Raw genomic sequence first — 27,089 nt, forward strand, 5'->3', positions numbered from 1 at the left:
TAACCAACGGTTTGGACCTATCGGTCAGCGGTCCATCGGTTCGATTTTAAAGCAAGTTCTAAAATTTTTGTCCGAAGGACAACAGACCGATGGGCCGTACACACGGTCGGTTTGGACCGATGAAACTGGACTTCAGGCCGTTTTCATCGGTTTGGACCGACCGTGTGTACGCAGCCTAAGATGGTCTGATGAAGGGTTTAAGATGGACCAAAACAATGTCCCAAAGTTCTGTAGATGCTTAAGCGTTTCGAGGGTCTGATGAAGGGTTTAAGATGGTCTGATGAAGGGTTTAAGATGGACCAAAACAATGTCCCAAAGTTCTGTAGATGCTTAAGCATTTCGAGGGTCTGATGAAGGGTTTAAGATCGTCTGATGAAGGGTATAAGATGGACCAAAACAATGTCCCAAAGTTCTGTAGATGCTTAAGCGTTTCGAGGGTCTTGAAATGTGCAAGCAACTGGGAAGTCGTTTTGGTCCATCTGGAGGAGTTCAAGCTCAACGCAAACTTCCAACAAATCAACCGAAACTGGTAGAGGGCCTCCAGATAGAACAAAAAAATGTCCCAGAGTTCCTGCACATGCTTACACAATTCGAGGGTGTCCACTCTTCATTAGAGTGTTCACCCTTGAAACGCATAAGCAACTGCAGTACTTTAGGACATAGTTCTGGTTGATTTGTTGGAATTTCCCTTTGGGCTTGAAGTGCCATATGTTTTGTAAGTACAATATTTTTTTAGCATTAAATAAAAGGTGTTTTGGTTTATGTACAAGGCCGGTGTGCCCTCTTTTGTTCCACTATGTATAGTACTGAGAACGTGTACAAATATTCCTTTGAAATCTACAGATGTATGGCCAGCTTTAGATACACTTCAACAATCCCTTCCCTTATATATTGTTAAAGGGAGATACATGTACGGGTAGATCCACCTACTGGATATGTTTGTTTGACAACAGCCGAATACCTCCTGTTTGTACGTGAGATAACAAGTCACGCTTAAGTGTTATATTACAAGCCTGAAAATGATCTATGGAGCCAGACAGATTGTATATATCTGATGATATTGGTATTTAGTTTGACACATCCCAGCGTGTTGCGAGAAGTTGCTTTTTGGAGCGTTCAAGTGATCATAGCACATATTTCCTTGCAATCATCATTTCCCAGGAAATGCTGGTTACAGTGCTCTGGCAAGGTTATATCTTCTGGGAGACAAATAATACGACGGAGGAAATAGCATTCATTGCAGAACGCACACTGCGAATCCCCTACAGTGTCTTATCATCTTCTACTTTACTTGTTTAACTTACAGCTTCCTTCACCTGCTGCTTGTGTTAGCTACCGCTGTCCTATTATAGAGCCCACATGACTATCCTAAGTTCAAGGAAAAATTAAGAAAATATATGTACTTTTTTCAATTACTTGTTATTTTCGAACTAGAAGATGTGTGTACTTTTTAATTACTTGTTATTTAGATCTAGAAAAAAATGGCATAGTTGTCCAAAGGACAAATAACCTTAAAGTGGACGTAAACCCGAATTTTTTATTTATTTTTTGCTGTCACAATGTAGAGTATAAGATTTCCTATCATCTGTGCCCAGTCTTGCTACGAAGAGTTAATACAGCTCTGAGCAATCCTCTTTTATTGTTCAGTGAAATAAAACGGACTTACAGAGAAAAATCTTAGTCCGTTCCGCCCCCTTGCTGTGAATGACAGGTTATTTACATATCTCATGCACTAACTTCAGACAGGCATTATATTTTAATTCACACCCCCATTCCTTTTCTGAAGTCATGTGGTTACTTTTCTGGATTTTGACTGGATGTTAGTGATCAGAGCAGAATTCAGTGTAAGAAATACAGAGGAAAAAATGCATGTTGACAAGGGGAGTGTAGAGGTGGGCGGAGAGTCTACTGACATCACAACTCCACCCACCGAGCTCCAGACAACAGATCCACCCATAGAATCTGCAGTTTTTCAGTTCTTATAACAGACAGAGGGGAGACATTTGACAGGTGAGGATACATGCAGGAGGCATCTATATACTTATATATAACCACTATGGCAGTAGTTTAGAAAGGATGAGAGTGGCTTTACATCCACTTTAAATAAAGAAGTTCAGTGTGCTGTGGGATGGCATCCCCAGCATCCCTTTACATGTGCTCTGGGCTGCCCCTGCTCTAGATGTTTTATGGCATGATAGATTGCATAGGATACACAGCCCCTGCCCATTCCTGTGCCTAGTCCATCTACAGATGTGATGTATAATAAGATGTAACAAGAGCCCTTTCACACTGAGGGTGTCAGCGGTAAAGCTAAAAGCAATGCTTAACTGTCATTTTAGAGGTACATTTAACCCCCACTAGAGGCCAAATAAAGGGTTCAAAGGCACCAGTGCCAAAGCGCTTTGCAGGCACTGCCCACTAATTTCAAGGGGAAGGGGAGCTTTAGGAATGGTGTGTACACCGCTCCTAAAGCGCATCAAAGAAGCTACTTGCAGGATTTTTTTTTTACGTCCTGCCAGCGCACCGCCCCAGTGTGAAAGCACTCTGGCTCTCACACTGGGATTGCAGATGAGGCTTTTTTCAGGCGCTATTTTTAGTGCTAAAGCGCCTGAAAATGCCTCCAGTGTGAACGGGGTCTAATGGACCATCTCCTGTACTAAGTCTGCAGTCTCTGATCGTCTCCTGTACTATGTCTGCAGTCTCTGACTGTCTCCTGTACTATGTCGGCAGTCTCTGACTGTCTCCTGTACTATGTTTGCAGTCTCTGACCATCTCCTGTATCATGTCTGTAGTATGTCTCGGGGGATCTTTCTAACAGACTCTCTAACAGAAGCCCTCTCTGTGTCCATCAGAAAGGCCCCCCTCCAGGTCCCAATAAAGTACTCTGCTTCTTTTCCTGTATTTTGTTTATTGTTAAGAGATCATGTAAGAATCCCAGGGTAATGAAGACTTTGTGGGGGAGCATCTCTGTGGTTAAGTCATTGCCATAGAAACATTTGTAATGGGGAGGGGTTAGTAAAATGACCACGCCCATGTGGGGGCGCCAGAAATATTTCTGCACCCAGGTGCCTGTGACCCTAGGATCGGCCCTGCTGGTACATATATCAATTTTGTATTGTTGCAGCATCTCCTCTGTGATTACATCACACAACACAATGACGAGAATATTCATGCCATATGGATCCAACTAACTAGATGTTGCATAATAATGTGGTCAGAAAGAAACCTCAACATATTTGTAGGGGTAAAAGTTAATTTCTTCACGTAAATTAGAAGATATAAATGTTGTAATAATATTAGTATAATATATTATTATTAGTAGTAGTAAACCAGCCAGACTATAAAAATTGATTATGCAAATGTAGACCAAACCATCCAAGGCTGAGCATGGGAGTCACAAAGGACAATGGAGGTTTCTGCCACTCCCTCTTAATCCTTCGATAAACAAACCATGTCATGTATTTAAACACATTTAGGAAATCACATATCGTAAAGAAGAGACTTAAGCTCACCAAGTCACCATAGATTGATCAAGATTCGGCTGGTTTAGCAGGGACAGCCTGAGTTTCAATCCAACATACTGTCGGTCCCATTCACCTCAAATGTGTGGATGGGGTAATTGGTTCAGTTGTAGGATGAGCGAAATGAGCCATATATGCCACCCATAATAACTGCCAGAGGGCTTCAAACTTTCGAAACAAAGGGCCAGTGGGAGTAGATTATGCCCTGGCATCGTTGGGAGTAAACAATGCCATAGGCTTAGCGGTCAGTGGGAGTAGAAACATTTACATTTACATCATTGGTGTCAGTGGGAGGAATAATAGCCCCACCATTCCTCCGACTAAGGCCCCTTTCACACTGGGGCGGGACGTGAATCGGCGGTAAAGCGTCGCTATTTTTAATTGCGATTTATTGCCAATTTCACGACACTATTCGGCCACTAGCGGGGGGGGGGGGCCTCTGCAGAGTCACATTACCGGCTTTATAGCCGCGGTGTCCCATTGATTTCAATGGGCTGGAGTGGTGGAGGAGCGATATACACACCGCTCCTTCACAGCTCCAAAGATACGGCTAGAAGGACGGTAAAAAAAAAAGTCCTCAGGGCTTTCACACTGGAGACACAGCAGCGGCTGTTTAGGGTCGGTTTGCAGGCGCTATTTTAAGCGCAATAGCGCCTGAAAACCGCTCCAGTGTGAAAGGGGTTACTATTTCTCCCACTAATACCAATGATGAGACATCATTCTTCCCACTGGCACAAATGTTGGGGCACTATTTCTCCCACTTATACCAATGATGGGGCACTATTTCTTCCAGTGAATCCAACTATGAGGCATTTTTCTTCTCACTAATACAAATAAACAGGCACTATTCCTTTGACTAGTGCCAAAGATGGGGCATCATTCCTACCAATGTAGAAGGGACAAAACACATATTGTGGAGAGAATAATGCTGCTCACCCCAGTATATACAACAGAGAAAGTTTCCCCAGGAACATGTCTCTTTACAAATGGAGCTGCGGGCGGGGTAGGTGATTGGACTAAAATATGTGAAACACTTTATGTAACCTTTTATACATTCTCTTTCAGTCTCAACCAATTAAACCTCTGAAGAAGACCATTATGGTCGAAACGCGTTAGGATATTGTTTATACATGCAATAATTGTATTCAGCTGTATAAATGATTTGTTGTGTACTGCATAATATTGTATGAATCTTTTATGTCTTTTGTATTGCCGCAACTCATATCCTATTTATTCCCTTTTTCCCCTTTTGATACATGTGAATAAATACTTTTTTCACTTAAATTGCATCCTACTTGTCTAATTGAGCTGCCTAAAAACCCATTCGGGAAACTTTCTCTGTCATTCCTACCAATGAACCCAACTTTGGAGCACTATTCCTCTCACTAATACCATTGATGGAGCACTATTCCTTGCACTGATACCAATGATGAGGCACTATTTCTCCCACTGATAGCAGTGATGGGGCACTATTACTCTCACTAAAACCAATGATGGGGCATTTCTTATTCCCATTGAAGCCAGGGTATATTTTTCTACACCCACTGGCCACAGTCTGGCCCCCCTAAAGCCTGAAGGACCATAAACTGGCCCCTTGTTTAGAAACTTTTAAGGTCATGAAGGGAAGTGAGGGGAGGGGCGAGAAGCTGGGCCCACACAGAGAATAAATCCCGTATATCACAGTACAATATATTGACTGTCAAACCTTAAAAATGTCCAAACACAAGAGTCTCAAACATCTGTAAAAACACACACTAGATGGATCGCAAATGGTATAATCAGAAAAAGATCTGGAAGCACAGATGCATTTCCAGATCAGAAGTCCAGGAACAATCCTCACCTAAAATGTCCATATACCAGCGAAAAAACAAAATACAACTATTACTATTCATGGGTGTATAAATGAAAAATTGCATTTCATTGACACTTATATTTTATCGCTTCTCTGATTTCAGAAGGGCTCTCACTTGAGGTGAGGATTGGGTTGGACGTCTTCTCTTTAAAGGGTAACGCCACTTTCAGGGGGGAAAATATAGCAAATTAAAAAATATATAGCACATACAATTTCTGCTTAAACCATATTGGCCCGGATTCACAAAGCACTTACGCCAACATATCTCGAGATACGCCGCGTAAGTGCAAATATGCCCCGTCGTATCTGTACCCCGTGCCCACAAAACTAGATACGCCTGAAAATAGGCTTCATCCGACCGACGTAACTTTCCTACGCCGGTGTATCGTGGGCGCATAGTTACGCTGGCCGCAAGTGGCGCTCCCATTGATTTCCTATTCAAATATGCAAATGAGGGAGATACGTCGATTCACGAACGTACTTGCGCCGGCACATAACATACGCGGTTTGCGTAAGTCGTACGTCCGGCGTAAAGTTATTCCCCATATATGAGGCGCAACTCATGCTAAGGTATGGACCAGGGAACACAGCCATCGTATTTTACGTCGTTTACGTAGTACGTGAATAGGGCCGGGGCGTAGGTTACGTTCACGTTGTAAGCAGTGATCCGTCGAATTCTAGGGAGTAGTTTCCGACGTGATTCTGAGCATGCGCACTGGGATGTGTCCACGGGACGGCGCATGCGCCGTTCGTTATTCGTATTTTTATGGCGCTCAGGCCATCATTTGCATGGGGTCACGCCTCATTTGCATTGCTCACGCCCGCTTCCACTTATGACGACTTACGCTTTTATAACCTAGCATAGATTCGGAAGCAAGTGGGAGAAAGTGCTTTGTGAATACTGTGCTTGCCTCTCTGCACTGCGTCGGCGTACCGTATATTCGATACGCTACGCCGGCATAAATATGCGCCGATGTATGTGAATCCGGGCCATTGTTTTTAATAATATAAAAAAAAATCTTTTTAATCTGCAGCCTCTGTAATCTTCTGAAAAATTCAATGCAATATGGCAACCTGGAGGCACACTGTATGCTGTTGGTGTACAGCATGCCCCCCCCCCCCCCCCCCAAATGTAATTTGCTGCGTGTATGATCGCTTCACTGATTCTTCCTGATTCTTAAGATTTAGTCAAATTTAAGGCATCTTCTGCAATAGATATGCCTTTGGTTCTTTCAAGCAACATTGGCCCCAGTACTATGCAGGCACCTTTAGACAGGAGGTCATTCCACCATAGCTCAAGGAACCACTAGGAACCTCTGGAGGAACTATAGAGTTTGAAGGATTTGTGGATTAAAATTTCTGGTATATTGCGTACAATAGTAAAAAAAGGTGACAGAAAAATATATTAAACAGCGCTATCTGGACTTACGTGACCACACACTATATGCACAAGGTTAGGTGGATGCACTGTGATGTAAGGGTGGCTCTTGATGTCTAATGTAAGGGTAGGAGATGCACTGGACATCAAGGGCCAGATTCACGTATCCTGGCGTATCTTTGTACAGGCTTAGCGTACCCTATTTACGCTACGCCTCCGCAACTTAGACGGGCAAGTGCAGTATTCACAAAGCACTTGCGGTGTAGCGTAAATGGGCCGGCGTAAGCCCGCCTAATTCAAATGTGGAAGAGGCGCGAATGCTCAGTATCACGTCGAATTTACTCCGTAATTTACGCCGGCTCAATGCTTAGTCGACGTGAACGTAACCTACGCCCATCCCCATTCACGTACGACTTACGTAAACAACGTAAAAAGATACGCTTGCCGACGTCCATACTTTGCATTGGCTGAGCCTCATAATAGCAGGGGTAACTTTACGCCGGACGTAAGCCTAACGTAAACGGCGTAGCGGGTGCAAGTACGTTCGTGAATCGGCGTATCTACCTAATTTACATATTCAACGCGTAAATCTACGGAAGCGCCCCTAGCGGCCAGCGTAAATATGCACCCCAAGATACAACGGCGTAGGAGACTTACGCCGCTCGTATCTAGGCAACAGTGAGGCGTATCTGATTCTATGAATCAGGCGCAGAGATGCCACGCGGTGCCTCACATTTGGACTTAGGATGGCGTACGCCGTCGTAAGTCTTTGTGAATCTGGCCCCTAGTTTTTACAAATACAACCGGCCCTTTTGAGGGAAATCATAATGCTGATGCGGCCCACAATGAAATTTTGTTTGACGCCCCTGTATTAAAGTAATCTGGATTTGTGCCAACTACGTGAGTTTGTAGAGTTCAAATACCTGCATGACTAAATAATGTTAAATTCCCTTGCTATGCAGGTCCCTCATTTCTTTTTTTATACCATATTGTTTTCTTTTGCAGTCCCCTGCAGTTTTATTCACGACACACCTTACAATGGAGTTGTATAACACAAGCAATTGGTGAATTTTTTTTAAATAAAGAAATATAAGCTAAAATTTAGATAATTGTGATAGTTTTTTGCCCACAGCCACCGACAATTAGGCCTCGTACACACGATAGGTTAACCAGAGGACAACGGTCTGATGGACCGTTTTCATCGGTCAAAACCGATCGTGTGTGGGCCCCATAGGTTATTTAACTATCGGTTAAAAAAAAGCCAACTTGCTTTAAATTTAACCGATGGATTCCTAACCGATGGGAAAAAAACGATCGTTAGTAGGCACAACCATCGGTTAAAAATCCACGCATGCTCAGAATCAAGTCGACGCATGCTTGGAAGCATTGAACTTCGTTTTTTTCAGCGCGTCGTTGTGTTTTACGTCACCGCATTCTGACACAATTGTTTTTTTAACCGATGGTGTGTAGGCCTGACGGACCATCAGTCAGCTTCATCGGTTAACCGACGACAACGTCCCTTCAGACCGTTCTCATCGGATGGACTGATTGTGTGTACGAGGCTTTAGAGAGTTCTTGGACTACTTGGAATAGGTATTGTATCGTTAGAAAGTGTGAAGTACTAGTGTATACTGTACTAGTATGAAGAAAAGATGTTCTCCAGTTGAGTTAAACACCTTCAAGTGGCATTTGGCTTAAAGTGGTTGTAAACCTCAGACATGAAATATGAACATGGCATATCCTTCTATAGCAGCGGTTCTCAACTTCTGTCCTCAGGACCCACTAACAGGCCAGATTTTAAAGGGGTTGTAAAGGTTTGTTTTTTATTTTCTAAATAGGCTCCTTTAAGCTAGTGCATTGTTGGTTCACTTACCTTTTCCTTCGATTTTCCTTTCTGAGTGTTTTTTTTCTTTGTCTGAATTTCTCACTTCCTGTTTCTCCTCAGTAAGCTTGCCCCCATCATCCGAGCCGTTCTGGCTGGGGGTTAGCCAGCGCGCTCGCCCCCTCCCTTGGGACTACATCTCTGCTGGCAGACATTGTGTTCATAAGGGTATGTAGTCCCAAGGGAGTGGGCGAGCATGCTAACTAACCCCCAGACAGAATGGCTCAGATGATGGGGGCAAGCTAGGTTATAAAAAATATCCCAAGCTTTGAACATCTCACAGAGCTCTGTTCAATCCATCATCCGAAAATGGAAAGAGCATGGAACAACTGCAAACCTACCAAAACATGGCCGTCCACCTAAACCGACAGGCCGGGCAAGGAGAGCATTCATCAGAGAAGCAGCCAAGAGGCCCATGGTAACTCTGGAGGAGCTGCAGAGATCCACAGCTCAGGTGGGAGAATCTGTCCACAGGACAACTATTAGTTGTGCTCTCCACAAATCTGCCCTTTATGGAAGAGTGACAAGAAGAAAGACATTGGTGAAAGAAAGCCATAAGAAGTCCTGTTTGCAGTTTGCGAGAAGCCATGTGGGGGACACAGCAAACATGTGGAAGAAGGTGCTCTGGTCAGATGAGACCAAAATGGAACTTTTTGCCCTAAAAGCAAAACGCTTGGTGTGGTGGAAAACCAACATTGCACATCACCCTGAACACACCATCCCCACAGTGAAACATGGTGGTGGCAGCATCATGTGGTGGGGATGCTTTTCTTCAGCAGGGAGAGGGAAGCTGCTCAGAGTTGATGGAAAGATGGATGAAGCCAAATACAGGACAATCTTAGGCCTCGTACACACGGACGGACTGTCCACTGAAAACGGTCCGCCGGGGCATAGGCCCCCTGGAGCAGAGAACCGGGGGGGGGGGGGAGTGACGCAAATTGAGAAGCAGGGGGAGTGTCACAAGTTGAAAAGCGTTGGGTGCTGACGGGAAAAAAAAGGGGATGCCATCCAGGCCCCTGGGGACCACCGTCCCCCTTAGAGGTCTGGTGGCTTTGGGTGCTGACGAAAAAAAACAATATTTTTTTTAAAAGGGGGATGCCATCTGGAGCCCTGGGGACCACTGGGCCCCTTAGAGGTGGTGGGGGGGCTTTGGGTGTTGACAAAAAAAAAAGAAAAGAAGGGGGATGCTATCCCGGGCCCTGGGGACCACCGGGCCCCTTAGAGGTCGGGGGGGGGGGCTTTGGGTGCTGACGATTTTTTTAAAAAAAATATATAAATGTATTTTTTTTTTTTAAAAAGGGGGATGCCATTCGGGGCCCTGGGGACCACCGTGCCCCTTAGAGGTGGGGGGGCTTTGGGTGCTGACAATAAAAAAAAGGGGATGCCATCCGGGGCCCTGGGGACCACCGGGCCCCTTACAGGTGTACTGCCTGTACCCCCCTGCTCTTGCTATACCTATGTGGCATCAAGACTTGAGATTCCTTTGTCATCAGTCTTCTGTGGTGACATGTAGAAAGCTTTAGTGACTTTATCTAGTGATCATGCTGCCCTAGGCACTCCTGAATTTTGCAGCCCTTTTGTACAAGCTCCACTTGTATTATTAGATGATGTTTGTCAAAACTGATAGAATACACTATTGAAAAAAACACGCTGATTGCTTTGTATGCACAGCTACTTCTTAACTATACAGAGTACAGAACAAGAGAAGGAGCTGGTGGTTTCATGTCTTGAACCAAGGGAAGACTCAGGACTGGGAAACATTCTTCCAACGATTAAAAAAAGTGATAGTTGCTTGTAATTTACCTTCCAAGCCAGATTTCGGTGACCCAACAAAGAAAGGGTGCTATACAAAGTGTGCCATATTGACCCATTGGTTGGTGGAATGGTGTTTTTGGGACACACCTTATCACATCCTTCAGCATCAGCTTCCATTGTGGATCCCGTCATTCCAGCAGTTGACGTCTCAAAACTGCAAAGTTAATGTTGGGAGACTTCACTTTGCTAGATGTAATTGCAGGTCCTAACAGAGAGCCAGTGTCCCGGATGTATCCACAAGATGTAACCCCAGGATGGGTCCCACAGTTTGAATGGTGAAGTATCTCCACTAAAGACAACCAGCCCAACATATCATATTTGTACTCTCTCAGGTGGAAAATGCCTCTATGCCCTCCATCCCTGTCCTAAACTAAAAAGTGCCTTTTGATTGCTCTCAACATATCTAGACCTTGCACGTACACCTGTAAGAGGGTATTCATTTTTTGAAAAAAAGGCAAAAACTTTTTTGGAGTGCCGCTGTCCATAACTTCTTCCTATTTTATTGCTACATGCATTGCCAGCACCTGGGCTTCTAAACTGGAGGAGAGGTTTTCCCCTTTGTTTGACCCACCTAGAGCAGTGATCTCCCTTTCCCTAAGAGGGTCTTCATGGTTGGCTGAATTTGGAGGAACAGCACAAGTCCGTACCCCAACTCCAACCCTGCTAGAACACTGTTCCTCCTGATGAGGCCAAACTCCCTGACATTTTGTGCCCTGCTACTTGCCATAGGCCTCCACATGACATTCTTGGCCATAGACCTTTTTAACCCCTAGAAAGGAATGTCCACACCTTTTCAGGAATGTCCACATCTAGTTTAGTTTAAAAAAACTTCACTTTACTGTTGGTGATCAGGAAACGGCATTACAATCACATCACAAGGACATACATTCTGGAGTCACTTGACATTACAAGCAAATCATGTGCAACACTTTAGCAGCCATCTTCCTTTTAGCCTCTACCCAGGGTCATTAGTATTCACAGGACTGTGCTGTCTCAAGTCACCTCCTTGCTAGGTACATATTTCACAGGAACCCTCCAGGGAAGCAGCCTCACACAGAGATCTCCTGCCAGGCCTAAAAGGCCTTTTTCAATCCATCCCAGTCCCCCCCTCCATAAGGTACAGAAGGGACAGAAAGGCAACAGCAGGCTCCTCCTGTGTACAGGTCCTCTCCACCTGCCCTTATGTCCTGTCAAGGGCCTACATGTGCTGATTACATCTTCATAGGTGTAGGGTGTTTGTCTCCCATGCCCCAAGAGAGTGTGTGCTCCCCCACCTGACTTTAATATAGGGGTGCTGACTAGGGATAAGCTCCGGCATGTTCGTATACTCCACGTGCAGAGCCCGCCAGGAAGTCAGCACTGCGCTACGCTAATCACAGGCAGTGAGACATTTCCCGATCTCTGCGGCCGCGCGTTGGGACAATGTCTCCCTGCCTGTGATTAGCACAGCGCAGTGCCGACTTCCTGGCGGGCTCTGCACATGGAATGTGCGAACACGCCGGAGCTCATCCCTAGTCCTGACATTGTGGCAGGAGGACTTTACCTCAAGGCCTTACTGACTGCAACCAGACACTATTCTGGTACAGAGCCACAAATATCCAGGGGCTGGATTCAAGAAGCAATTGGGCCTGTGTAACCATAGTTACACAGGCGCAATTGCTTACTTGCCCCGGCGTAACGAATGCTGATTCAGGAACCTCGTTACGCCGACTGCAGCCTAAGATATGCGCGCATAAGGCTCTTATGCCCGCATATCTTAGGCTGCATTCTTGCGATGGCCGCTAGGTGGCGTTCCCGTTGTGCTCAGCGTATAGTATGCAAATTGCATACTAATGCCGATTCACAACATTGCGCGAGCCCTGCGTACGCAGTTTACGTCGTTTCCGTACAGCGTTTTTCGCGTAAGGCTGCCCCTGCTATTAGCAGGGGCAGACAATGTTACGTATACCAGTCGTTCCCGCGTCGCAAAATTTCAAATGTACGTAGTTTGCATAAGTGATTCGTGAATGGCGCTGGACGCCATTCACGTTCACTTTGAAGCAAATGACGTCCTTGCGACGTCATTTGCCGCAATGCATGTCGGGAAAGTTTCCCGTCGGAGCATGCGCTCTACGATCGGCGCGGGAACGCGCCTAATTTAAATGATTCCCGCCCCCTACGGGATCATTTAAATTGCGCACACTTACGCCGGGCATTTTGCCGGCGCGCCCACGCAATTTACAGAGCTACTGCTCCGTGAATCAAGGGCAGCGCAGTAAATTTGCGGGGGCAAACGTTGCCCTGCGCCGCCGCAAAAAAAGCGCAAATGTACCTGAATCCAGCCCCAGAAGTATAAGAAAAAGAAAACCTAATAAAAAAAAAATTGTAATAATTGGTACATTTGTGGCTTAATACTGCCAACCCTGATACTCCAGGCATTAACCCACAAGTGCTTTTGAGAAAAAAAAATGCCCTTTGGGGGCTGGTGTCCAACAATGTTCCATCCTGATGCAGATTCACTCTTTTTCTAAGGGGAACTTAACAAAATGCATGTGTCTAGTTGGGTATCAGTTTGCAGCAGATCTGCATACTCAAAGCAAAAAAAGATGGATTTAACTTGGCTACTATAACAAGTAACCACAATTCCAACAATGACCTAAGCCTTAGTGAATACACACCATATACCGTAGCTGAGCAAGTCTATTGTAAACTCAATACTGCTCATTTACTCTAAGCCTGGGACCAGATGTTGTCTCTCCACTCACCCCTGTATCTCCCAGACCATCATTTCCAGCTAAAAGAAGATTGTGTTTCCTTAAGATTAAACCTCACGTGTGTACTGTATATAACCTTGGCAAATGATATAGGATTAGAGAAAATATTCCATACCTTTGTCAATTCAACCATGACATGCTTATCATGAATGTTTTCCTTCCATCAGTCTGGTCTTCCCAGGACTGTGAAAAGTGTGGAATGTTCTGCACACCATCTATCATCAATTATACCTGTCTGTACCAGTCACATATTATATATCCTACAGTGAACAGAATCTCATATATAAGGCAATGGCTTCCATTATCTGACCTGCTATAAAAAATGCCAAGTAAAACCTCTTGGTTGCTATAAACAACTCATTTAACCATTTTCTGTGCTCTACTTTAAAGATCAAATTTTGTATGAGTCTCTAAATAATTCTGGACTTACAACTTTGGTAGACGAAGCTGGAAAATGAATACCAATGGCTAGGAAACCAAATACTGTCTGCCTCTAGTTTAGGTTCTGTGTTGTTCTGTTAAACTAAAGCCTGATACACATGATCGGATTTTCCATGGAAAAAGCGTAGGACTTTTGTCCGAAGGGTGTTGGCCATGAACTTGTCTACGTGGTTTTTCAGCTCTTTAGCGCCACCCTTTGGGCAACTTCTGGTAATGTTGTGTTAAGGTTAGCATTGCTTCTGGCATTGTGTGTTTGTACTTTGGAGTTTTGTACGAAGGACTTCTGTATACGCAATCGGATAATCTGATAACACACATTTGTTGGAAAATTTCAAAGCATGCTATCCAACATTTGTTGGTGGAAAATCCGACAAAAATTGTCCGATGGAACATACAAACAGTCGGATTTTCAGACAACATCCTGTCATCACACAATTCCCATCAGAAAATCCGATCTTGTGTACGGGCCTTTAGAATTGTGTATGTAAGCTGAAAGAATGGGTAATATTGTACACAGCAGCCAATGAGATTAATAAATATTGTCACCCAGGGTCATACTTTTGTTTGTGATACCTGATAAGTGCCATCATCATCCTCTAGAGCAGGGGTCTCCAAACTGCAGCCCGTGGGCCTTTGCGTGCTTCTATCTGGCCCTTGGGGCACAATTCTTCCCAATGACACCAACAATGGAGCACAATTCCTTCCAGTGACACCAACAATGGAGCACAATTCCTTCCAATGACACCAACAATGGAGCACAATTCCTTCCAATGACAACAAAAATAGGGTAAAATTCCTCCCACTGACACCATACTGGCTTTTCAATTGATCGATTTGTGTACAACATGCCTGTCTGTTTTTTCACAAATGATCAGTGTCACTGACTATAGAGGGCGACACTGATCTATTTATTCTGACGGCAGTCAAGGCTCCCCCTGTCAGAACACAATAGCACAGCGGGAAGGATTTTCCATCCACCTTAAATGTGTGGATGGGGGAATTGGATAATTTTTTTTTCTTCAACCTGCTAGTTGAACAAAATAATTATCAGTGTATGGACTGCATAAAAGAGATGGTTTTAAGTGCACCAACATACAGATTGGGCCCCACTATTAGCTGGCTGAAGTGTACAAGTCAGGAACCAGGTACTGTGTAACTGCCTCTCAGGGGTACCGCTTTGAGTGCATTCTGGGAAAATGTCTGATCATTTATTGCAGGGAGATGCTGCAAGACTGTTCTTGCTGTTTACGCAGTTTATTTATACAGTTCACTGTTTATGCTGCATTTACCAGTTCTAAAGATATTAGTTTGATTTTGTTTAGTACCACTGTGATCTGGATTAACTGCCTTATTATAGCCTGGTATTCATGTCGGTTAGTTCATTGCATTTAGACCGATTCCTTTACCTGTTAATTGCTTCTATGCACCACCATATATTTTGCATTGCAATATACTGTACTTACTCTATTTACAACAAAGAAGCCTGGTGTCTATTTCTACATGATAATACAATGGTGGTATGATACTAATACAGTACTTAATCTCATACAGGTGTCTGCAGCATCCCCCTATCTACATAGGTGTGTCAGAGGGGATGGAGCCGTTCAGAGTCAAGGCAGAACAGAGAACCCATCACACCAATCAGCACCTTTTGGGGTAAGCGCTACATAGTTTATAGTTCAAGCTTTTAGGAATACTTTAATTGCCAGGCATGGGGTTGCTTTTCTAAAAACTGGAGAGTGCAAAATCTGGTGCAGCTCTGTATAGAAACCAATCAGTTTCCAGGTTGTTGTTTTTTTTTAAGCTTAATTGAACAAGCTGAAGTTAGAAGCTGATTGGCTACAATGCAAAGTGCACCAGATTTTGCACTCTCTAGTTTTAGTAAATGAGCCCCATGGTGTTTGTTCGCAAACTGAATATATACTATAATAAATGCAAGCTTTACCACATGTAGGATGGCGAGTACTATGAATTCTTGAGACTACAATGCAGGTAACAAACAGCACTTGGTGTGGTGCATTGCAGTGCAATTCATTTAAAATGGCAACCCAAAAAACAACCACAGTAGCCTACAATTAACTTATAGGGCACCACAAATCACATGCCACACATGCTACATTAAACAATTGCTTCGGTCTGGCTCTTCTTTTGTTGCTTTGCATTGGTTGTCCATTCAAAAGTAATGGACTGCCTTAACGCAACACAAATGTACCCACAAAACGGTAATGTGTGCGCATTGGCATGCTTTTAGTTACACTCAGTTTATACTACACTCAGTAATTTTACACTTTCTTGTAGCTATCTATGGCCTACACGTTGATAATGCTTCATATAATGGTCATTCTAGTTGATTCTATTGGAATACACATCTTGTTGGGCTTCATGGTAAAACCTAGATTTGGGCATCAAGAGAAGTGGCCCACTAACACTTTTAAAGTTGCATGCAAAAAATGCCCATGAAGGAACATACAACATGTAGATGGGTCCACTCGGGTGCAAAACACCTGCTGATCGTCTTTTTTACTTTTCTCATTATTATATCCTGAGCTTAGTCAGTGATCTCTTGTGAAAGGTTTGCTCAAAGAGACCTTGTCACGCTACCCATGCAAAAGGCATCACCCAACCCCCTTATACTCAACTTGCCACTCCTTTGTATTCTTCTTTTTCTTCTTCTTAGCATTTCTGGATATGGAGGATCGTGTGACATCTCACCTATGACAGTACTTGGGCATAGCAGCCAACTGGTTTACACATAGCATTCATTTTAATGCTGTCTGCAAAGCAGCAAGGAGTGGTGTGGGAGCACTTGTAAGGAGAGTATAGGGGGTAGAAGAGCGGATCCTTTGCAGAGTCACTAATTGGACTAGGTGTTTCTTTAAATATCAGGTTAACATATTCATAAAGACGATCAGGAGTGTTTTGGCCTCTGGTGCCCAACCTGTGGCCCAGGAGCCGCATGCAGCCCTTTGGCACTTTTTGTGCAGTCCTCGGGGCTCCCTGAAGCGTGTCCTGAGTCTCCAAGGACTCCTATAGCATGTTTACTGTCTTTGACCATCTCTTGTAACATGCCAATAGACTCTAACATCACAGTGTATCATGTCTGCAGTTTTTTACCATCTCTTTTGTCATGCTCAAAGTCTTTAACCATATACTGCTCTGTGCATGCTATTTATGACACTAAATATTCACTTAATATTATGTGGCACCTTGGTGATGTCAGGGGTAGCACCAAAGGCCCCCTATATCAAGAATGTTGACCACTGGCTTTAGCCTTACTGCAGTGGAAGATGTATGAGGGTCCCAAAGGACCAATAGAGGGGCTCACGCAGAAGGTCTTTCATGGGGAAACTCCCATTCTTCATACTGTATATGTTCAATGAATTTATCTGTGGATCCTATTGAGTGCATTCTTTTTATCACTGACCCTTACCTCTCCTTACCATTTTTTTAAAATCCTATATATAGCTTGAATTCTCAATTTTTTTACGTATGGGACCATAACGAATACGTAAAATCGAATTTATTAAACCCACAAGTCCATTTTCACCACTATTTTCCCTTTTACTGATATAGCACTATAACAAATATAATAATTTAGAGGTTGGATAGAAGCTTGTGTGTAATTTAACACTTTTGGTAGTTAAAAAGAAAATGTTTCTAGATGTCTATACATCAGAACAAAAAGGACAGCTGGGGAGGAATGAGGGATAGAGGGAGTTGGTTCCAAAGAGGGGCAGTCTGGAGCTATACAACATGACTACCAAGACAAACCTTATGCATTAAAAGGTCCTTCTCCAAATATACAACAGACTAAACAAGTTGTAATTTTGTTTGCTTTCTTGGTGGTTACTGGCAGTCCTTTGAGCTGTGGTTAAAGCTGTGGTTTGAAATGGGGTGTTAGACACCCACTCACTGCTTATAGGAGAGTGGGTGTTGATAACACAGACCTCCCAGGGTACTGCTTTTCTGTTGGTGTTTACAGAAAAAACTGAGTTGCGGTGTAATGGTGCCACTTTCTTACAAGGTCTATGAGATATATAATTTCTAGAGTAGGTCCCCAGTCTTTCTAAAGGAAGGGAAACTTCACTGTCCTTCAGGCTTTTGGGGGGGGGGGGACTGTGACCAGTGGGAGTAGAACATGTACCCGTATCGCTGGTCAGTGAGAATAAACAATGCCCCGGGCTTGGTGGTCAGTCGGAGCAAAAATGCCAAGGCTTGGTGGAAAGTGGGAGTAAACAATGCAGCAGAGTAGGTGGTCAGTGGGAGTAAAAAAAATACTTATCTGTGGATAGTGGGAGAAGAAATAATGACTCATGATTGGTGTCAGTGGGAGAAATAGTACCCTATTATTGGTGTCAGTGGGAGGAATAGAGCCGCATCATTGATGTCAGTGGGATAAATAGTACCCCATTATTGGTGTTAGTGGGAGTAATAGTGCCCCATTCTTTGGCTCAGTGGGAGGAATAGTGCCCTATCCTTGGTGTCAGTGGAAAATAATAGCACCCCATTATTGGTATTAGTGGGAAGAATAACACCTCATCATTGTCCTTAGTGGGTGGAATAGTGTCTCATCTGTGTTTTCAGTGAGAAAAAAAGGGCCCCACCCTTGCTGTCACTGATAGGGTTTGTGCCCATCAATGGTTTAAGTGGGAGGAATAGTGCCCCATCATTAATATCAATAGGAATAGGAATGTTGTCCAATCATTGGTGTCATTGAGAGGAATAGTGTTCCATGAATAGTATCACTGGGAGAAAAGGGGTCTGGTAGAGGCAAGTAAAGGGACGCAGTTTGGGACCACTGCTCTAGAGATTTGCATGACTTGGAAAGACTAGATTTTCATATGTATACATTTTTTTTTGGCAGTGTTCGTACCTTGGAATGCTAATGTACATTTCAAGATATGTAGTAGCTAAGATGAAAGTTTTTCCTGGATGCTGTACATATGAAAGCTATGACAGCACCCAAATGCTCTTGTACTGCTCTTGACTGATATTTATTTTATCTTGGATTCTTATCTTATTTTGTATAAAAATGAGTCATTGATTCCATAGATTTCACTTTTTCTAAAGTTTCACCAATTTGCATTTACGTAGTATGTCACAGTAACTGATGCCAGATGGGTTTGTTGAGTCCACTAGTTTCACTAGAATCTTTCACCCATAGCTTTCTTTATATCAATGTAAACTAAATACTAATGCCGGGAGGGTAACAAAGTGATAAGTGTAATTATAAAACATGAGCATAAAAGGTTGGCCCACCCTTTGCAGCTATAACAGCTTCAACTCTTCTGGGAAGGTCGCCCACAAGGTTTAGGAGTGCGTCTATGGGAACGTTTGACTATTCTTCCAGAAGAGCATTTGTGAAGTCAGGCACTGTTGTAGATGAGAAGGCCTGGCTCACAGTTTCCGCTCTAATACATCCCACAAGTGTTCTTTCGGATTGAGGTCACGACTCTGTAAAGGCCAGTCAAGTTCCTCCACCCCAAACTCGCTCATCCATGTCTTTATGGACCTTTCTTTTTGCACTGGTTCAAATCATTTGGTGGAGGGGGGATTATGGTGTGGGGTTGATTTTCAGGGGTTGGGATTGGCCCCTTAGTTGCAGTGAAGGGAACTCTTAAGGCGTCAGCATACCAAGGCATTTTGTACAATTTCATGCTCCTAACTTTATGGGAAGAGATTGGGGACGGCCCCTTCCTGTTCCAACATGATTGCGCACCAGTGTACAAACAAGGGCCATAATGACATGAATGAGCAAGTTTGGAGTGGTGGAACTTGACTGGCCTCCACAAAGTCCTGACCTCAACCTGATACAACACCTTTGGGATGAATTAGAGTGGAGACCTTCTCGTCCAACATCAGTGCCTGACCTCACAAATGCGTTTCTGGAAGAATGGTTTAACATTCCCAAAGATACACTCCTAAACCTTGTGGACAGCCTTACCAGAAGAGTTGAAGCTGTTATAGCTGCAAAGGGTGGGCCAACTCAATATTAAACTCTACGGACTAAGACTGGGATGCCAAGTTCATGTGCGTGTAAAGGCAGACGTCCCAATACTTTTGATAATATAGTGTATATAAGAGGCTGAAATTGTTCATTGCTCAAGGAACCCCTTTACAACCTCTGGAGGAACCCTGGTTGAGAAACTTTGTTGTAGACACTTAAACATTATTAGCCAGATTCAGAAAGACTGGCTTAAGTTTGTGCGGGCGTAGCGTATCTCAGATACACTACGCCGCCGTAACTTAGAGAGGCAGGTACCGTATTCACAAAGAACTTGCGTCCTAAGTTACGGCGGCGTAGTGTAAATGGGCCGGCGTAAGCCCGCGTAATTCAAAGTAGGCTGGTAGTGGGCGTGTTGTATGGTAATGAATCGTGACCCCACGTAAATGACGTGCCTAACGAATGGCGCATGCGCCGTCCGTGGACGTATGCCAGTGCGCATGCTCAGAATCACGTCTCAAATACTCAATGCTTTCTACGTGAACGTAACTTAGACACAGGCCTATTCGCGTACGACTTACGCAAACATCGTAAACGATGGAAAATTAGACGCTGTTCCGATGTCCATACTTAACATTGCCTACGCCTCATATAGCAGGGGTAACTTTACGCCGGTCATACGCCTTACGTAAACGACGTATATCAATGCGCCGGGCGCAAGTACGTTCGTGAATCGGCGTATCTGGCTCATTTGCATATTCTACGCGGAAATCTACGGAAGCGCCCCTAGCGGCCAGCGTAAATATGCACCTAAGATACGACGGCGTAAGAGACTTACGTCAGTCGTATCTTAGACAAATTCTGGCGTATCTGATTCTTTGAATCAGGCGCCAAGATACGACGGCCCGGATTCAGACTTAAGACGGCGTATCTGAAGATACGCCGTCGTAAGTTGTTTCTGAATCCTGGCCTGTGCACCTTTAAATGCATCCCCTCTTTCCAAACCTACCATCACACAACATGTCTATAGTAAAATAGGAAAATAATGGCATAAGAAAATAAGACTATATTGAAACCAACACTCTTAACAATACCCCAAGGAACGTACCAGTTTTCATCATGGAGGCTCACGACCATATAAAATGTGATTTACAAGGTCCATGACGCGAATGAAATAATTTGCATCAGTTTTTAATTAGTTTGATTAAAGACAGAGAGGCATAGCGAGAAGCTTGTTTAAGGGAGAACAAAGGGAACGGATATCTGATAATCCTAGAAACCAACAAAATTTGATGTAATATTGGATCAGAAGAGTCAGAACAATGAAAGATTTTTAGAATCATTTCCTATAGAAGAAATGTTGCATTGCTCAACTCATTCTGAGTATAGTTTGAAAAAAAAAAAAGCTGAACATTTTGCTCATAGGAACCTGAGTTTGTTTTATTTGAAATATGATGCTTGAGTTGCAATGGTAACGACTCTGCATAGGTGCCCATTTTCATAAATTAGCATTTGTATAACGGGGCAGAAAATGACCATGCAAAAAGCCAGCATCAGCTCTTTGCCAAGCATGTCTAGGTTGATGAGCTTTGACACCCAATGGTACAGAACTGCTGACAATACCAAAAATTGCAATCCCCTGTAAAGAATCCATCCCTGAACAACTGCCATCCAGCGATGTGGGTTTTGTGCTGCCTCTACCCTTCTAACAAAAAGCTGAGTGTATGTCAAGTCAGGGCTGCAATCCTGTGGCTTCTCCGCAGGCGGTAACTGGAAACCCTACTAGCTGGTCCTGAGCTCTCACTGCTGTCTCATTCATGCTTTCATCATGTTCCTGAAACTATCTCTGCAAGTCCATTCAAACGAACTGTCAGCCTGCCACCACCAGAAATAACCCCATCGATCCATGATGCATGCAAATAGTAGACAGCTGTAACCTACACACTCTAATTATTTATCAAACCTATTAACTAAGTTGCCATCATCATTATTAGATCATCATCCTTTAAATGCAAAAACGATAGCAAATTAAAATGTGCAATTGGCTCTAGACGGGCAGATCTTTATTCTTTAGGTGATTGCAACACAAAATAAGGGAGCAAATTAATAACACTTGATTGTATCGTGTACCAAGTCAATGTTTCGATATGCGAATGGAGGTATCATCTATTGTACTTCAATAAACGAAAAGCAAGAAACTACTTATAGGATGAACTCCATGCAAGCATAGAAACTGTAGATGATCCCTCCAACTCCATTCCCTCTCTGAGTGCTATGCTTCTTTAATAATTTATATCTGAATTCAGAAAGAAAATTCTTTCCTTATTGATACCCTACTGGTTTTCTAGTTACTTCCAGACCCATACACCCATATAACAGACTTGAGCACAACATAATTTATGACCCCCGCTCAAGAGACTCTCCAAAATTAAACTCAATGGGCCAGATCTACAAAAGAGATACGACAGCGTATCTCCAGATACGCCGTCGTATCTCTGAGTCCGGCCGGTCGTATCTATGCGCCTGATTCTTAGAATCAGTTACGCATAGATATCTATTAGATCCGACAGGCGCAAGTCTCTTACGCCGTCGGCTCTTAACTGCATATTTACGCTGGCCGCTAGGGGCGTGTACGCTGATTTACGCGTAGAATATGTAAATCAGCTAGATACGCAAATTCACGAACGTACGCCCGGCCGACGCAGTACATTTACGCCGTTTACGTTAGGCTTTTCCCGGCGTAAAGTTACCCCTGCGTATATGCGGCGCACCAATGTTAAGTATGGCCGTCGTTCCCGCGACGAAATTTGAAAATTTTACGTCGTTTGCGCAAGTCGTTCGCGAATAGGGCTGGACGTAATTTACGTTCACGTCGAAACTAATGACGTCCTTGCGGCGTACTTTGGAGCAATGCACACTGGGAAATTCCACGGACGGCGCATGCGCCGTTCGGGAAAAACGTCAATCACGTCGGGTCAAGCCTGATTTCCATAACACACACCCACCTCTTCACATTTTGAATTAGGCGGGCTTACGCTGGCCTATTTACGCTACGCCGCCGCAACTTTTTTTTTGAGAATACGGCACTTGCCTGAAAAAGTTGCGGAGGCGTAACGTAAATAGGATACGTTACGCCCGCACAAAGTTGCGCCAAAGTTGGATCTACCCCAATATGTCAATACATTTTAGAACTGAATTTAGAAAGATAATTCTGTGTCAACTGATACTCTACTGATTATTTATGCCTTTCTTAATTATTTCTTAATTACTTATTTTTTAGTACAGACTTGAGCACAGGTCAATAATTATGACCTGTGCTCAAGACTGTCCAATCTCAAATTCAATAAGTCAATGAATTTTACACCTGAATTTGGAAAGAAATTTCTTTCTCAACTGATATTCTACTGATTATTGCTGCTTTCCATTACTTATTCATCCATATATTATGCTACTTAATTATTATAACAGACTTGAGCACAGGTCAATAATTAAGACCTGTGCCCAAGACTGTCCAAAATCAAATTCAATAAGTCCAATGGATTTTTTTACCTGAATTTGGAAAGAAAATTCTTTCTCAACTGATACTGATTATTGATGCTTTTCTTTATTCATTACTTTTTTGTCAATATATTATACCACTTAATTATTATAAAAGACTTGAGCACAGGTCAATAATTAAGACTGTCCAAAATAATTTCAATAAGTCAATGGATTTTTTACCTGAATTTGGAAAGAGATGTATTTCTCAACTGATATTCTACTGATTATTGCTGATTTTCTTTATTCATTACTTCTTCATCAATATATTATACTACTTAATTATTATAAGAGACTGGAGCACAGGTCAATAATTATGACCTGTGCTCAAGACTGTCCAAAATCGAATTCAATACGTCAATGGATTTTTTTACCTGAATTTGGAAAGAAAATTCTTTCTCAACTGATACTGATTATTGCTGCTTTTCTTTATTCATTGTTACTATTTTCATCCATACACTAAGTTATTAGAACACACTTGAGTACAGGTCATTAATTATGACTTGTGATCCAGATTGTCCAAAATCAAATTCAATACATCAAATCACAAGATGTATCAACTGATCGGAACCAATCAGAATTCATCTTTCACTGATCTGTCTTTGGGTCATTTGAAATCGAGTCCATTCAGGTTATGGCACTTGAGCTTTGTTCTTCATACTGGTATACGAAGTTTGATAGTCAAGTAAAAAAAATTCAGAAAACACTTACAAGTATAATACTCAACTCTTAACAAGTATACAAGTTAACTTGCACCTGAGAATGAACATCACTTGACAAGGTCTTCACTTTGATTAAAAAAAATAAAAATAAACTGAATCAGACAAAAAATTCCCACTAGCCAAATTCCTCATATTTTTTACAAAAACGCTAAAAAAAGGTTCTTCCCACCTATGACCAATTTTTTAGCATCTACCGAGAACTGTTCTATCCCAACATGCAAAACTTTAGGCATTGACATGGTACTCAAGTAACACAAGCTTTTGTTTGCTATTGCTGGACTAAAATCAAAAAAATATATATAAAAGAAAAAAAAGTTTACCTTGTATTCTTCCTTATGGGTTCAAATAATGATTTCCTCCCAGACGATCACTTTGAATGTATATGTCTTTTTTATTTTATTTTTAATGGTTCCAAAAGTTCCTGTCCCCTTCTGCAGGAAAAAGTTTATTGTTTCACAATCCTCTTCCCTCTTGACTTGCAATTCTTGTGTTTGAGAAGGAGGAGGAGGAAGCTGCATCCACCCTACTGCCCCCCTTAGTCTGAGTGACTGGACTCGGCAGTGTCTGCTCCAGGGTTTTGTGTGTGAGGTTTAAAGATGTAATTTCCTTGCAGACAGGCAAAGCACTCGAAAGCTCAGCTCTTACCTCCTCCTCCTCCCTTTTCAAAATATAATGCATGTAAATGACTTTGGATATCGTTGACATGTGGCTTCTATCACCACACCTGCCAAATAAAGATAATAAAAAAAAAAACATCAACATCTGTCTGTTTTTCCCAAACGTTTTATTTTATTTTTTTTCTGCAAAATATCCTCAGGTTATATCTCAAAAAAAGAAGTTTCCGTATATGTTGCGCTTTGATTATAGCAAGTGGCTTTCTGGTTTTGTGTCCACGTAAGAGGGTCTGTTTGTCGGCACAGTGATGGTATGGAGTGCACATTTTGGGATGTACATCCTGGCTTCGATCTCTTAGAGCACGTTTTATATTTTTTTACCAATGACATGGTTTTGTTTAGCAAAGACAATCCCCTTTTGGAGTCAGATCATAGCAGATATTTCATCCAGGAGTCTTACTTACCTTGGATTGCGTTTAGCGAACTTTACGGATATCAGAAGAAATGCATAATATTGTGGTAGGAAGGTTTACCATGGGAATGTATCCTTAAAGTGGAAGTTTACCCTAGAATTACTATGACCATCATATAACACATGCACATTGATAAATGCATAAAAACTTTTTTGACATCTGTCAACTTTCTGGCCATTCAGCAATCAGCACTGTGAAACTGCTGGACATTTAATAGTGACACCATGCAACTTTTGTCAAAGCTTAATTGAACAAGCTGAAGTTCGAAGCTGATTGGCTACCATGCACAGCTGCACTAGATGTTGCACTCTATGGGCCAGATTCTCAAAAGAGATACGACGGCGTATCTCCAGATACGCCGTCGTATCTCTGAGTCTGGGCGGTCGTATCTATGCGCCTGATTCTTAGAATCAGTTACGCATAGATTTCTATTCGATCCGACCGGCGTAAGTCTGTTACGCCGTCGGATCTTAACTGCATATTTACGCTGGCCGCTAGGGGCGTGTACGCTGATTTACGCCTAGAAATATGTAAATCAGCTAGATACGCGAATTCACGAATGTACGCCCGGCCGACGCAGTACAGATACACTGTTTACGTTAGGCTTTTCCCGACGTAAAGTTACCCCTGCTATATGGTGGCGTACATGCGGCGTACCAATGTTAAGTATGGACGTCGTTCCCGCGTCGAATTTTGAATATTTTACGTCGTTTGCGAAAGTCGTCCGTGAATGGGGCTGCACGTCATTTACGTTCACGTTAGGATGAAGGAAAAAAGGTGGGACAGCCGCACTCCAAAAAAACTCCTCCTTTAATTAAAAATCACAAAATACATGCCACAGCAAAAAACAGCACAACAAAAGAAAAGCTGACGTTTCGCACTATGCCTTAGTGCTTCTTCATTTACGTTCACGTCGAAACCAATACGTCCTTGCGGCGTACTTTAGAGCAATGCACACTGGGATTTTCCACTGACGTCAATCACGTCGGGTCACAAGTTATTTACATAAAACACGCCCCCCTGTTCCAAATTTGAATTAGGCGGGCTTACGCCGGCCTATTTACGCTACCTAGCCGCAACTTACGGAGCAAGTGCTTTGAGAATACAGCGCTTGCCCGTCTAAGTTGCGGAGGCGTAACATAAATCGGATACGTTACGCCAGCGCAAAGATACGCCGATCTACGAGAATCTGGCCCTATTACTTTTAGTAAGGAACAGCGCCGATATTTTTAGCGGCATTTTACCGCTAATTTCGCAGCGCTAGCGGCCGAGAAAGGGTTAAAACCGCCCACAATGCGCCTCTGCAGAGACACATTGCCGGCGGTCTCCCATTGATTTCAATGGGTAGGACCGGTGAAGGAGCGGTATACACACTTTTTTTTTTCGTCCTGCCAGCGCACTGCTCCAGTGTGAAAGCCCTCGGGCTTTCACACTAGAGAAACAGCAGCCGCTGTTTCAGGTCAGTTTTCAGGCGCTATGTTTAGCGCAATAGCGCCTGCAAACCGCCCCTGTGTGAAAGGGGTCTAAATCACTCCATGGAGTCTCTCAGCCCCACCATGCTATCTACATCTTTTAATTGCAAAGTCTCACAGGGAAAAGCTTCCTCTGTGACATCGTGCTGTCACATGCAGATAGCATGAGGGGGCTGAGTGACACCATGAGTTGCCTAGTGTCATTAAGAAATGGCTGTCAGTTTTCAGTGCTGATTGTTGGACAACTGGAGAGTAGACAGATGTCAACCATGGTGCAATGCATTTATCAAATTACCTGTATTTTATGGCAAAAGAAATGTTGAGTATGTGCTGGTGCTACCATTAAAGTGAACTTGTTGCTTTGCCCTGCATAGTGCATTTGGTGCCCATCCAAGAATGGAAACTCATTAAGACAGGGAAGGGGCTGGTAAATGACACATTTAAGGCCCCTTCTCCATTCTCCATCCTGACACTTCCCCCGCAGCAGCCAGCAGGAGTAGGGGGAACCTAGCAGCGCTGCGGCAGATGAAGGGGACCAGGGGATCACACAGGGACCCGATCACATCATGAGGTGGATAAGAGGGGCAGCATGTAGAGTAATCGATCCCCTCCATTCTCCTCCTGCAGTCTTTCAGTCCCTCTACATGCCATTCTGCCGCCCACCTATCCCCTATCCAGGTGTACA

The 27,089-nt window shown here is 43.3% G+C and overlaps 1 protein-coding gene across 1 annotated transcript in view; it reads right to left on the reverse strand.

Annotated features, from left to right (window-relative positions):
• BGN (biglycan) overlaps positions 1 to 24,505 on the reverse strand; it is a 133,239-nt gene extending 108,734 nt beyond the window's left edge. Inside the window, exon 1 of the mRNA XM_040322892.1 lies at positions 24,166 to 24,505. The gene's annotated coding sequence lies outside the window, so the exon portion shown is untranslated. The remainder of the gene's footprint in view (positions 1 to 24,165) is intronic.
• Positions 24,506 to 27,089: the final 2,584 nt, after the last annotated feature.

Source organism: Rana temporaria, chromosome 9 (assembly GCF_905171775.1).
Source record: "Rana temporaria chromosome 9, aRanTem1.1, whole genome shotgun sequence".
NCBI lineage: Eukaryota > Metazoa > Chordata > Amphibia > Anura > Ranidae > Rana > Rana temporaria.